The sequence below is a fragment of the Argentina silus genome (assembly GCF_951799395.1).
Source record: "Argentina silus genome assembly, chromosome: 8".
Lineage (NCBI taxonomy): Eukaryota > Metazoa > Chordata > Actinopteri > Argentiniformes > Argentinidae > Argentina > Argentina silus.
Genome location: NC_139662.1, coordinates 1853942 through 1868204, shown reverse-complemented (window position 1 = coordinate 1868204; position 14263 = coordinate 1853942). Strand labels below are relative to the sequence as shown.

The 14263-nt window shown below is 40.6% G+C and overlaps 1 protein-coding gene across 1 annotated transcript in view; it reads right to left on the bottom strand.

Moving 5' to 3' along the window:
* The window catches only part of LOC310808416 (uncharacterized protein), a 211979-nt gene that overhangs the window by 118811 nt on the left and 78905 nt on the right, over positions 1 to 14263 (bottom strand). The window lies entirely within an intron of this gene.

Genomic DNA, 14263 nt, shown 5'->3' with positions numbered 1-14263 from the left:
ATTTCCATTCAAAACTCTTTAACATATATTGTCTTTATCTCAATTCCAAACAATATAGATAACATGTATGATTAATATTTGCAATTAATCTCTGCTAGATCATATTTAACAGTGGAAGTGTAATTCGTTTTTTGTGATAAAGTTATAATTTATGTAAAAAATCTGCTATAATAAGGACTTGGGTGGAATGCTTATCTCTGAAAAGTTGAAATGAAACAATGTTTTCATTGATGTTTATTATTTTTGAGGAGATATTCTCATTTGATTTTCATCTTTATCTTATTATAATCAAAGCTGTGAAAAGCAAATACAGGTGATGAACGACAATAGAAACACAAGAACCAAACTTAGATCGATTTAGTCACTGGATATGAAATACATCTCTCAAATGTCTCAAAAATAATTTGAGATGATTTATAATAAATAGAAACACAAAACATGAACGAAATGTACACTGCTTTATTTACTGTCAATGAAATACAGTACACTGAAAAATACATCTTTCAAACAATTCTGAAATAATATTGGATACATACAATTTGAGAGTATGTGTCCTACAGATGTACTTTTAGCAGTTTCTGCATGTGGTTTGTGTCTTTGAGTCCTTTGAGGGTTCACACACCTCGCTGTGCTTCCTCTTGTTGCCACCAGCTGCAATCTAGAATAATGAAAATACTTTATTAGTTCAGGATTTGTTTCCCACCACATCTTCTAATAGTCAATTTCAATTTGACCCACATACATACAGAGATACTCAGAAACATACACACACACACACACAGATACATGCACACATAAACAACAACAACAACAACAGGACACTTACTTCAGGCACTGGAGGTTGTGGTTGTGTGGGTCGTGCAGGTGGGACAGCAGGAGCCTCCTCCACCCTCCTCACTATGGCTAGAGAAGCTGGGTTCCTGGGCACATGTTGTCTCCTCTGTATGTGCGGTGTCACCAGTGCTCATAAGCATCACATTTTTGCCCTTTTTGGGTATGTAGGATACCAGGGCCATGTTGGCCGTAAACACAAAGTGGGAGGAATGGACTGGCCTGTTCGTTACAGTTAGAAGCTGAGGTGGGAGCTCTGTCTTATTTTTTCTGACTGTTCCACCCATTGTCAGCTTTCTTTTGAGAAGTTCCTGTCCCGGGCTGTACGATGTGAAAAAATTATCCCAAGTGATGTTGTGGCCACTGAGGCCCTGTGACATATCCAGTACCACCCGTGTCCCCTGATGTCTCTCAGGGTCTCCTCCCTCTGGCTTCCCAGAATGTTTTGTAACAACATTGTGCAGATTCTGTGTGTGTGTGTGTGTGTTTGTATGTGTGTGAGTGAGTGTGTGTGTGCATGTTTCTGTGAGTCTGTGTGTCTCTGTGTATATGCGGGTCAAATTGACCCGAAGACCTTGTGAAGGACATAAATGTGTAGGGGGGGTGTAGCATGTGCACTCAATGATTTTTGTTTCTTTGACATGTTCTTCACAGTAAATAAGCCAAGGCCATGGAGTTTCAGGTTGAAAAAATGTTTCCTTGTATATTTATTCTTCAGGTAAAAATTTAAAAAGGGTCAATTTGACCCGAAGACCACACAAGGGTTAAGGTATTGAGCTTAAGAGAGAGTATTGTTGTCTTTGTACGAAACGCTGCCAATATGTTTCTTCCTCGCAATCCCGTTGGTGTCACCACTAGCTAATGCTAGCTAGCTCTCTTTGTGGTTGTCTGGGATCTCAGGGTCAGACGACTGCGTGATGGAGGCCATGATAGGTGTCGTCTTAACTTTATTGGAGTGTATAGCGTCTCTATGTCTTCAAAATATGCTTAGTATAAAATCTGTGTAAAAAGTTTTGTTTCTATCTAACTATATGGTTTTTTCTTTGGCTGGTTTGCCTGTTACAGCTGAGAACTCAATCTACAGTTGAAATCACAAGGTGATTAGTTGATGTGATGTATGGTTGTGTCTATGTGCATGAGAGCTAGGGGAGAGATGAAGGAATGAAATGTTGCTGGTTTTGGTACATTCAGTCTCTTCCTTTCTCGGTTGCAGACTTCTCTGTAGTTATAACTTTATTTTTTGGATCCTTCTTTGTCTGCTTAGACACTACCAGCTGACACCCCCCTTTCAGATTCTCTGGGCACCCCTAAAACCCCCGTTCCGGGCCCCTGTTCGGGTTCACCGGTCCCTGTGATTGTTGTTGCTGTGGCCATTGCATTCGTCCCTGGGATGTATTCGTTGGAGTTGGATAACGTCCCTTGTAGGCTTCTCCGCCGCATTCGCGGGCTCTTTTGTAACATTCCCGGATCATATGTCCATTCTTTCCACAATAGTAACACAGTGTTGCGCCTTGCTGGGGTCCTGGATTATAACCTCCTTGCCTAGTATATCCTTGACCCCCCTTTTTCCATTTCTGAGGTTGTGGGTATGGAGGCTGAGGAGCAGCCTGTATTACTGGTGTCAATTGAGGTTGTGTCTGTGGTTGAGGCAGGTTTTGCAGAACCGCAGCCTGTGTTTTTATGACAATCGTGATTTTAGTTTCTCCTGTCTCGAGTATTTGTTTATCTTCATCTTCCATGAGGTATCTTCCTTCTGGGTTGAGGATTGGTAGTTGTGGATAGCTGCTGGTGGGCGTATCCCTTTCCTCATATGGTGGTGGAGCCACAGTTGGGGTTTTGTGTGAGAAAGGAGTATTCGTCTCCTTCACTAATCTCCTGGTTTCCTCTTCCAGGCTCTTATCCACTGCTTTATCTCTTATTCCTTTTACCAATGGGTTGCTCTTTTCAACCTTTTGCACTGGAGTAGACGTCTTAGCTGAAGCCGCACCCATAATTGTTGTTCCTTCAACCGTTGACTTAGCTGAAGACACTTTTCCAGTAGGCACTTCCTTTGTTTACAGTTCAACTTCTTGGCTGAATGGTTGGTTACTTATTTTGTTGATTCTATATTAATGTCTTTAATCGACACATTCAGTCACCATACCAGTGTGAAACGTTCTTGCTCTGGCTATCTTCCTATCCAGAAGCTTACTTTCTAATCTCAACCCTAGTCTTCAAGCACTTTGGCGGCGGGACAATTAAGCACTCCCTTGAGGGGACTCCACTGACCCAAGTAACTCAGGTTTGTGAAGGTGCGCCCGAGACAACTGCTCTAACCACCTCCGTGCCAAAAATAACAAATTAAAATAAAAAAGGTTCAGCAAAGACACCGAGATGCCTTTGTTGCTATGCCTGTCAGCAAGTCAGTTCCACACCCCACAATCATACACCTTTCAGACTCAGACGTCCCTCACAAGGATGTTTGTCCTGTTAATGCTAGCCAAATCAATCCTCCTGTAAATACTAAACAAACCACCAACCACGCTACAATTAGAATATTCAGTTTAAATTGTGATATGATTATATCGCAGTCATGCAAAAGCTTTATATCATTTCACAGGTGATGCACACATAGTATTGTTCAAGTCGAAGCACGCAAAAATTAGAAACAGATTAGATTGCCTGTGTTATACATGTTCCATCAATGTCAGCATGATTATTCTATGCACTATAATTCACTACCATTATCTGTTAGTGGAAGTGACCGATCAATAAGAGAGAGAGAGAGAGAACGAGAGGATCGCCTTATCTTAATTAAGCAACTAGCCAAACAATTACTCAATGGTTAATTATATTATTTTCACAATTAATAAATTTATTCATTGATTCATTACAAATCAATCACAAATAATCAATCACTAATTCAATTCAATTAACTAATCCTTGATCACAATTGACAATTGTCAGTTATCTCCAATGGAGCAGCCAATTAACCAATTTAACCATATAATCAATTAACTGATTGACCAACTAACCAATTACCCTATTACCAAATCGACCACTCAATCAAATCAATCAACCAATTAATCAAATCAGTAATTAATCAACCAATCAATAATCAAATTAATCAAATCAGTAGTCAATTAATAATCAATCAATCAAATCAGTAATCAACTAATAATCAATCAACCTTTTAACAGATCCCCAAATTAACCAACTAATCACCTAACCAATTAACCAAGAATCAATCGATCAATTAATCAGACAATCAAGCGGTCAATCAACAAGTCTACATAGCGAACTTCAAACATCAACCAAATAATAGCAGTCTTACTTTGACGTAGGCTATATGAGACGAGCTGTTCTGATGTCTCTCACAAATTGGTCTTTTTACTGCTATCTGGCGCTCTCTCTCTCAGAACCTCTGTCCCTCTCCTGTTTTGCTCGAAACAAAGCATTAATTTGATTAGTTCTCTTAAAATAATTAATCATTCAACACAAAACATACAGAAGATACTAGACTAAAATAAGATCAGAGATAAGAAAAATAAACTTCATAAAATGGAACGTTACTTTTTCCCAATGTTAAAACAGTTTCCAACATCTCAACGCGCACTTGAAATGTTGGGAACAGGCCCATAAAAACACATCGTATATTTCATTGACATGCACCGCCTGGCACCAAGAGCCACGTAAGCATGTCCATATAGGGCGTATAGTATCGGCTATACTCTACAGCATTAAGGCCGCACCCAACCGACCAATACATTTACACTTATTTTTAACGAACAATGAATTTACACTTATTTTCAATGAACAATAAATTTACACTTATTTTCAATGAACAATAAATTTACACTTTTTACAATATGCATATTCTATAGAGAAAGAACAGAGAGAAAGAGGGAATCTCAGAGAGGCACTATATGGTTTATGCTTCGTTTTCTGATCAGAAGCCGCTCAACCTCAAATCAGTCAGACGAACAAAAGGCCCTCGAGCGTTTGCGCGCTCGAAGTTCCCCGTCCGCTGAGACAAGAGGTCGAATTGCAACAGCCAGATCCCCGCACTCACGGAATAGAAATCCCCAATGAGAAAGAGAGAGAGAGAGAAAGAAAGAAAGAACAGAGAGGGAAGGTCTTTTAGATGAGATATTTACAGCTTGCACTGTGCACACCCAATCATATTGTTCAATTCAAATTTCTCTCTCTCAAATTTAAGAACACGTTCTCTGGAAGAAATTAGCTCAAATAGCCCAGAACAGGGGACCCGCCCCTGTCAGGGATCTGTAACTTTTCAAGCAGGCAACTATTCTATTTTTAGAACGAGAGAGCAGCTTTGCGCCTCTGTCCCAGGATGCATACATATATTTTATCAGGCCTTTGTTATCAGGAATTCAACCTGTATATGTACTGTTTTGTTGATTTATCAGGACTTGAACCTGAAAGGGGCTTTAACCCAAAACAATGTAGCCTGACTTTTAGACGAAATCACTGCACGGCGTCCCCTACAGTATCTATCTAGTCTCTACATCATTTAGTGTCTTCCTAAATTTAAGTGCACGACAACCAGCTGATCAGACCAGTTCACGACAACCAATTGATCAGACCAGTTCCGTAATGTTAAGTGACGTAACTCCAAATAATTCAAACTAATTACCGAGTTTTTTAGGGTTACATTGAAGGATCGTATCTCCAACAGTTAGGTCAACATAACATTTCACAGACACTTTGTTGTTTGTTTAAATTTAGCAGACATGCAACCACCTTTAATTCATCTATCTGGTTCTTTTAAATTTTGGTCGATAGCCCACAGTCAACTTGATACTTATCTTTTTGAGGCACACACCCAGCTGGTGGCCTGTTCTTCTGCACGGCTATCGGTTGGCCAAATCCTGTTCGTGACGCCAATTTGTAGTAAATATACTTAGATGAAGAAAGGAAGCTGCAGAGGTCCGGATGAGTCAGTTTAATCGTCTTTAATTAATCGTAACTTCATCATTACATACCACGGCCAGATGTGGGGGCTCCTGTCCAGTCAATATTGTCCCCCCCTATCTAGTCCAGCCGTTCAGTCTTTTATACAAAACAGCCTGCTTTGTCTTCCAGATTTGGGCATGGAGTTCCCAGGTCCATGTTACCCTAAACATTTTCAACCTATACGATGGTGATGTTTACAGTTTTCACCAAATAAGGGTGTGCCTTTTGGTGTGGTTCACAGCTTTAACTAATTAAGGCTACCCCCACCACTATCTCTTCTTTGCCATCCCCCCAACCTACAGAGGTCAACTGCATGCTGCAACATTCCAAGGGCCTAACCCACTAGGCCCTTCTTTTGGTCAGAGCAAAATATACTACATTATGATACAAAGAAACACGGTGAGAGAGAGTGCTTTCCTGGCAATCTGAGAGCTATTTCCTGTAGCACAGCCCATCAGTGGGGCATTGGTACAGTATTATGCTGTAAGAACACAAGATTAATGTTTGTCACTGGTAGGGACTGGGGAGTTTGAAATGTATGTATAGTTTTAATTATAAAATTTGCTCAGTTTATAATGACATCCTGATCCACGCAGTGTGTAATTAATTCGTATGCAAATCAGAGACCCTATAAAAACAAATATTAATTCCAAAATTACATGAACTATTATCCTTGCATTAAGATGGACTCAATTCAACTTACTAAGTGATTTGTTGATGACATTTTAGTATTTTAGCTAATTTTAAGAGCGTCACAGCAAAGGTCTGAATATTTAAATGTTAATAAATTTACTGAAATTTCTAAACCTGTTTTTGCTTTGTCAGTCTGGGGTATTGTGTCTGGATTGATGGCAAATTATTTTAATTTAATCCATTTTAAATTGAGTCTATAACACAACAAAATGTGGGAAAAGTGAAGGGGTCTTGTCACGCCTGAGGTTGCTGTCTGGTGACTCTGGTGCCCTCCTCCGGCGGTACGGGGCCAGTGCCCTCCCAATCTATCATTATTTGTTTCACCTGTGTATTCTGTCTTGTGTTTGTTATATATAGCCTGTGTGTTCCCCATGTCTTTGTCGGAGATTCTCCCTGTATGTCTGTGAGTATCCTGTCTGCCCCGTGATTCCAGTTGTTTACCCCGTTGCCCTAGTTCGAGACTAGTGTTTCTTAAGTTCAAGTTATTCCACTTGTTAAGTGCGTACTTTTGTTAACGGAGCTTGGTTTTCTCCACCTTTATTTTCCCCTTTTCCCCCCAGTGTTTGTTTGTGTGCCGTGCCCAGTTATGGTATTAAAACATTATTTGATTTGATTTTACGCTGTCCTTTTGAGTATCTCTGCTATCATTGCTAACAGGGTCTGAATACTTTTCGAAGGCACTGTAAGCAAATACAAGCCTTACTCACTTACTTACAAGCGTTACTCCTTGTCCTGCCTCAGACCTTAGGCCGAGTGGTTTACTAGGACAGGCTGGGGTGATGAATCAACTTCCTATCAGAGCTCAGCTGTTCTAAGGGAAGACAATGCGACAGGTATTTGATAAGAACACCCAAACCTTTTTTTAACACTGAATTCTCAATTTTCTGGTATACAGTAGGTAGGCAGTGAATCTTTTAAGTCCACTTTATGCGTGGCAATTAGTGACAATGAACAGAATAGCTCAAAGTGCACCTTTTTCTCAGCCCAATACACAACAGCTCTACAAAAAAAAGGAAAACACCCGTACTCCCTATTGGGAGGTGGTATGACCGAAGTCGCATACTTTAGATACCCATAAAGTCATTCAAGCTATGCCACCTCCTTATTATGAGGAGGTAGGCGGGTCAAGGAGACAGCACTACAAAAGGCTTCCTTGAGCTATATACTGTTCACTAAACGCTTGTCAGATCCATGATCTAGTTACGGTGGTCGTTCGCTGCTTTTATCCTAACTGACTTAGTTTGTCGTGTTTTTACTTGGTAGTGTTCTTTAGTGCGGAATTGGATGTTGTCGATTGAATTCATCTGCGTGTGCCGTAAGTAGATCTAAACATAATGCATAGTAACATCAGTATAAATGTCTCAACAAAGTATGAATTAAAGTGTGAGTGAAATAATATAATTAAACTCTCAGTCAATGAAGTATGCAGAGTGAGCCATGTTTTACATAACTCAAAGGATCTGTGTTTACTTCCATAATGACTGTCATATTTAGCTTTGGATACTCAATCAGTTGTTCCCACTCCATCATTACCCTCCCTCCATCAAACCCATAGCAGTATTGTGAGCTGAATTTCATCTCTTTCACAGTGGTGTGTCTGTTGGCCCGAGCTGTCAGCGCCCAGACTATCGCTTGCAATGGCACTCAACATCTCAACGGCTCCTGGACCTATCTCCTGTCTAAAGCCCCATCTTCAAATGATTGTATAGCACAGTGGTTGAACGAGAACGTGAGTGACAGGAGTATCCACCTATGGCTCCTATCTGTCATCTCTCCTTCATATTTTAACTCCTTATTGTATGAATGACACCAACTATGAGCAGGAGAAGACATCTATTTTCTCCCTTTCTTCTGAGGTGACTGGTAGATGGCCTGCTATATGATGCAACAATTTATTTTTCTATGTGTAAAACTACTAACACATCTGATTCAACGTATCATGTATAGATGGTTAACTGACCAGCTGTTTTCTGTTGTTGATGTGATGATTTAAGCTAAATTAAGCTGTTTGTTTTATGTGTTTTTGTGTGTGTAGGATACTGTCATTGCTGATGATAGAGGGTTTGAGCCAAAGTGGGTGGTGGCTCAGACCCCTCAGTCCATCACTACTAAAAGCTGCCTGGGAAGAGTGACGTACACTATGGACACTGACTGCCGACAGTTTGCGGTACTGTTACTGCTACATATTGTACTTTTGTGTTTGATCTGCTTTACATCTCATTGAGGAAATGATGAAATCACTGAAAAGAGGGGGTGGCAGGGGTGTTGTTGTGGTTTGTCATGTGAGAGTGCTGCACAAGAGATGGCTGCACAGGAGATGATGTCTCCATAGACCAACTAATCATCCTCTCCTGTCTGTCTTCTGTTTTTTTCTCTCTTTTAGATGCCATGGCAGGAGGTTGTTTGCGTCTGTGAGTACAGTTTGAGATGAATGTCGCGATACTTTTATCAGGAAGGGTGTGAGTTAGTGTTTTATCATTAAGTATCTCTGTGTTTTTTAGGCAACTGCAGCGCTGTGGGACTACACCAACCAGGTGAGTAATTTCCTCTTTGCTGCTGCAACCTGTCAGTTGTGAAGTCAATATCTTCCTGTATTTACTGCTGAGATTTTGTAACAGGAAGCGAATGAATGTAAGGGACCTCCGACTGCTATCTAACAGATTTTTTTTTGTTGATTTTTTTTGTGAATGAGTCATTTGAAAGGAGCAATATATAGCGGGAAAAAAAATCTAATAAGAGAAGTTACTCTCTATTGAGCAGTACTGTAGGCTGATCTGTAAGCCTGAATTTAAATAATGTTAAAGTATTAAGTGGTTTTTCAATAGCAGCAAACACTTAGGCCTCAATTCAATCAGTTATACACTCACCGGCCACTTCATTAGGTACACCTTACTAGTACTGGGTTGGACCCCCTTTTGTAGCCCATCTGCTTCAAGGTTGTGCATTCAGAGATGGTCTTCTGCATACCTTGGTTGTAACGAGTGGTTATTTCAGTTACTGTTGCCTTTCTATCATCTCGAACCAGTCTGGCCATTCTCCTCTGACGTGCATTGAGTTGCTGCCATGTGATTGGTTGATTAGATATTTGCGTTACCGAGCAGTTGAACAGGTGTACCTAATAAAGTGGCCGGTGAGTGTATAACTGATTGAATTGAGGCCTAAGTGTTTGCTGCTATTGAAAAACCACTTAATACTTTGCTCCTTTCAAATGACTCATTCACCAAAAAAAATCAAAAAGGTCCCTTACATTCATCCGCTTCCTGTCACAAAACCGCAGTAAATACAGGAAGATAACTGTCAGTTGTGAAGTCTGTTATCTTCCTGTATTTACTGCTGAAGTTTTGTGACAGGAAGCGGATGAATGTAAGGGACCTTTTTGATTTTTTTTTGTGAATGACTCATTTGAAAGGAGCAATACATAGCGGGGAAAAAATCTAATAAGAGAAGTTACTCTCTATTGAGCAGTACTGTAGGCTGATCTGTAAGCCTGAATTTAAATAATGTTAAAGTATTAAGTGGTTTTTCAATAGCAGCAAACACTTAGGCCTCAATTCAATCAGTTATACACTCACCGGCCACTTTATTAGGTACACCTGTTCAACTGCTCGGTAACGCAAATATCTAATCAACCAATCACATGGCAGCAACTCAATGCATGTCAGAGGAGAATGGCCAGACTGGTTCGAGATGATAGAAAGGCAACAGTAACTGAAATAACCACTCGTTACAACCAAGGTATGCAGAAGACCATCTCTGAATGCACAACCTTGAAGCAGATGGGCTACAAAAGGGGGTCCAACCCAGTACTAGTAAGGTGTACCTAATGAAGTGGCCGGTGAGTGTAGGTAATGTGCCTCTGGGATACAGCAAAGACATGTAAATGTCTCTTTTTGCACTAGCAATACTGAATTGCAATAGAAAATCTATAATGATTTGAATCCAGAATCTTAGTCAGCTTTTAGCATTGGGTCAACTGATTATGTTTATATCTATGTTTGTGTAGTGCTTATGTGCTTAGCTCCTCTCCCTCTTTCAGACTCAGAGCAGAAGAGCCCCACCCGAATATGTGCTGGCATTGAGTGTCACGGACGGAACATTCTTATTGCCTGCATGGTGCTTCTCGTCATTGTTGTCCTTGTGGTTTGTTTGGTTAGGAGGATTCACCACCTTCCAACAATTGATGAGAATTGATTGCATGGCAAATAAACTGTGTTTTTTACCTGCTGAAATTATCATCCATTATATATCCAAAAAAGGGGTAGGCAAGGCAGAGTGCGGTACACGGGTAGTGAGTCACAGAAAAAGACAAAAGACAAACTTTGAAAAACTCGGGGCAGGTTAGACAATTACACAAGTGGGAAAATACACAAGGGCAGATAATGAAGTGACAGAAACAAAAAAACAAAAGGAATGAAGTAAAATGTTGAACATCTGTTGTGGGGGTTGTTTGATTGAACAGAGGCTGGTAGTTTTCCATTGGGTAGGCCAAAATGAATAACAGCACTGTTCTCGTGCTTCTTGAGGGCCACAGTCATCTATAGGTATTACTGTACACTGGTGAATCATGTGGTCCTGGGGAGCAGCCAGAGAAAGTGGGAGGATGGCATAACTGAACTGGTGTAACTACACACCAAAGCAACTTGGCCAGTCTCAATACTTTGGAAACAAAAGAGCATTTTGAAACAGTAAGAGAGAGACATGAAGATAGCTGGATGGTTTCACCTGTTTCATGAATAAAGGAAACTTATTGGGTTTGTCTTTGAAGAGCATTGTGTGAAGAGCATCGTTGGCTGTGACATTTGCTTGCAGAGACTCCACCTGAGAGCTAAGAGCCTGGTTTGCTGCCTCTAAACTCTGGAGGCTCTTATTCTCATTCAGCTGTTTACTTTGGAGCTCCTCAAGCTGTGTCTGGAGGGTGTAGTGCTCAGACAACAGGTGATGATGCTCAGAAACAATGATTTTGTGCTCATTGTTCAGCTCCTGGTACTCTTTGATGAGAGCACAGTGATCTGAGAGGAAGTCTGTGTGCTCGCTCTCCAGTGTTGAGCTCAACTCCTTAAGGTCCTTCTCAATCAGTAACTCCTGAAGGTTGTTTTGGAGGCTGTGGTGCTCAGAAAGGAGACTTTGATGTTCGGACACAGTCGTTTGGTGCTCATACGACCTAGGTTACAGGGATTTGTTTCCCCTGGACGCCGATCTGGGGTACGTTTTTAATTCACCCTACTAGGATTTGGTGATGGAAAACTGATCCTTTATCTGTGCCGAGAACTTCACTCCAGAGACATTGCCATATGTATAACCAGCATGGACACGGTATGTGAGAACATTAATGCCAAATGTATTGTTTTATTTTGAAAGTAGGGTAGTACTGTAGTATGTATGTGTGAACTGTGCAAAACATCTGTGCATCTCACTGTTGAAACATATATCTGTAGTTTTATCAGAGAGGCGTGTAGAGGATCTGTTTTTGTACAAATATTTATTGATGCTCATTCCTTCACTGTGCACTCCTTTTGTTTTGTGCTGGCTCTCCCTAAAAAGTGAACTGGATTTTAGCCATGGATATTTACTCCAGTCAGTAAGCAACCTTGCCACAAGCAGTCTTTCAAAAAAAAAGAAAAAGAAAATAATGTAAAATTACTCTTACAAGTAAAAATAATAAAGAAACTTGCTTTGCCTTGCTTTGCCTTCAAGTTTGTATTTTTCTACCATGCAACTGGTCTTGAACTCGACATTATACAGATTTCATGACTTTATTGAGTAAGGATAACAGCTAACTTCAAACATCATACATGTAACACTGACACAGATCAAGCCCTGTCCAGATCTAAATCACACTTTCAAAGAAGGATCATTGAAATTGACTATCATATTTGTAGCACACATATTGCAGTGTATGGCAAAATGTGATTTCATCCTTACTTTTTCTTTGTTCATGACAATTATCTTAGAAGAAAATCCTCATTATACGTGTAATGGAAAAATCAGTATGTGTAATGATAATGGATGGTGATCATTAATTGTGTTAGCATATATTCATTTACTGATTGTACTGTGTGATTATTCATTTACTGATTGTACTGTGTGATTATTCTTTCAAGTGTTAACCTCCTAAACCATTAAGTGACCTTTAGCATCCTAGAAGGTATATTGTTTAAGCCTCCTAACCCATTGGGAGAGTAAAAGATTGCGCTCCTGCACCAGGTTATGACCCTGTGGCCAGGCCGGAGGGAAATAGCCTAACTAGCAGATGAAAGATAACACAATTTAGTGTGACATTGTATTTACGGACATGGTATGTGAGAACATTAATGCCAAATGTATTGTTTTATTTTGAAAATAGAAGTATGTGTGAACTGCGCAAAACATCTGTGCATCTCTGTTGAAACATACAATATATACAGTGGGGGAAATCATTATTTGATCCCCTGCTGATTTTGTTAGTTTGCCCGATTACAAAGAAATGAGCGGTCTATAATTTTTATGGTACTTTTATTTCAACAAATAGAGACAGAATATCAACAAAGAAGTCCAGAAAAAACTCATTATATAAAGTTATAAATTCATTTGCATTTGATCGAAGGAAATAAGTATTTGATCCCCAAGCAAAACATGACTTAGTACTTGGTGGAGAAACCCTTGCTGGCAAGCACAGAAGTCAGACGTTTCTTATAGTTGGTCACCAGGTTTGCACACATCTCAGGAGGGATTTTGGTCCACTCCTCTTTACAGATCCTCTCCAAATCCTGAAGGTTTCGAGGCTTTTGCTTGGCGACTCGAAGCTTCAGCTCCCTCCACAAATTTTCTATAGGATTAAGGTCTGGAGACTAGCTAGGCCACTCCATGACCTTAGTGTGCTTCTTCTTGAGCCACTCCTTTGTTGCCTTGGCTGTATGTTTTGGGTCATTGTCATGCTGGAAGACCCATCCACGACCCATCCTCAGTGCTCTGGCTGAGGGAAGGAGGTTCTTGTCCAAGATGGTACATGGCCCCGTCCATTGGCCCCTCAATGCAGTGAAGTCGTCCTGTACCCTTAGCAGAGAAACAACCCCAAAGCATAATGTTTCCACCTCCGTGTTTGACGGTGGGGATGGTGTTCTTGGGATTGTAGCATTCAGCATTTCTCTCCCTCCAAACACGAAGAGTCGAATTTATGCCAAAGAGTTCAATGTTGGTCTCTTCTGACCACATCACCTTCTCCCAAGCCTTCTCTGAATCATTTAGGTGTTCATTGGCAAACTTCAGATGGGCCTGTACATGTGCCTTCTTGAGCAGGGGGACCTTGCGGGCACTGCAGGATTTCAATCCGTTATGGTGTAGTGTGTTACCAATGGTTTTCTTGGTGACTGTGGTCCCAGCTGCCTTGAGATCATTACCAAGCTCCTCCCGTGTAGTTCTGGGCTGATCCCTCACCCTTCTCATGATCATTCTTACCCCACGAGGCAAGATCTTGCATGGAGCTCCAGGCCGAGGGCAATTGATGGTTATTTTGTATTTCTTCCATTTTCTAATAATTGCAGTTGAAAAAACCCCCCAAAAAAACAGTTGTCTCCTTCTCACCAAGCTTCTTGCTGATGGTCTTGTAGCCCATTCCAGCCTTGTGCAGGTCTACAACTCTTACCCTGATGTTCTTTGGTCTTGCCCATGGTGGTGGAGAGGTTGGAATGGAAGAAATTGATTCTATTGACAGGTGTCTTTTATACCCATAACAAGCAGAGATTAGGAGTACTTTTCCTAAAGTGACAGGACTAATCTGTGTGCCTCATGGGCATATAACCGGTCT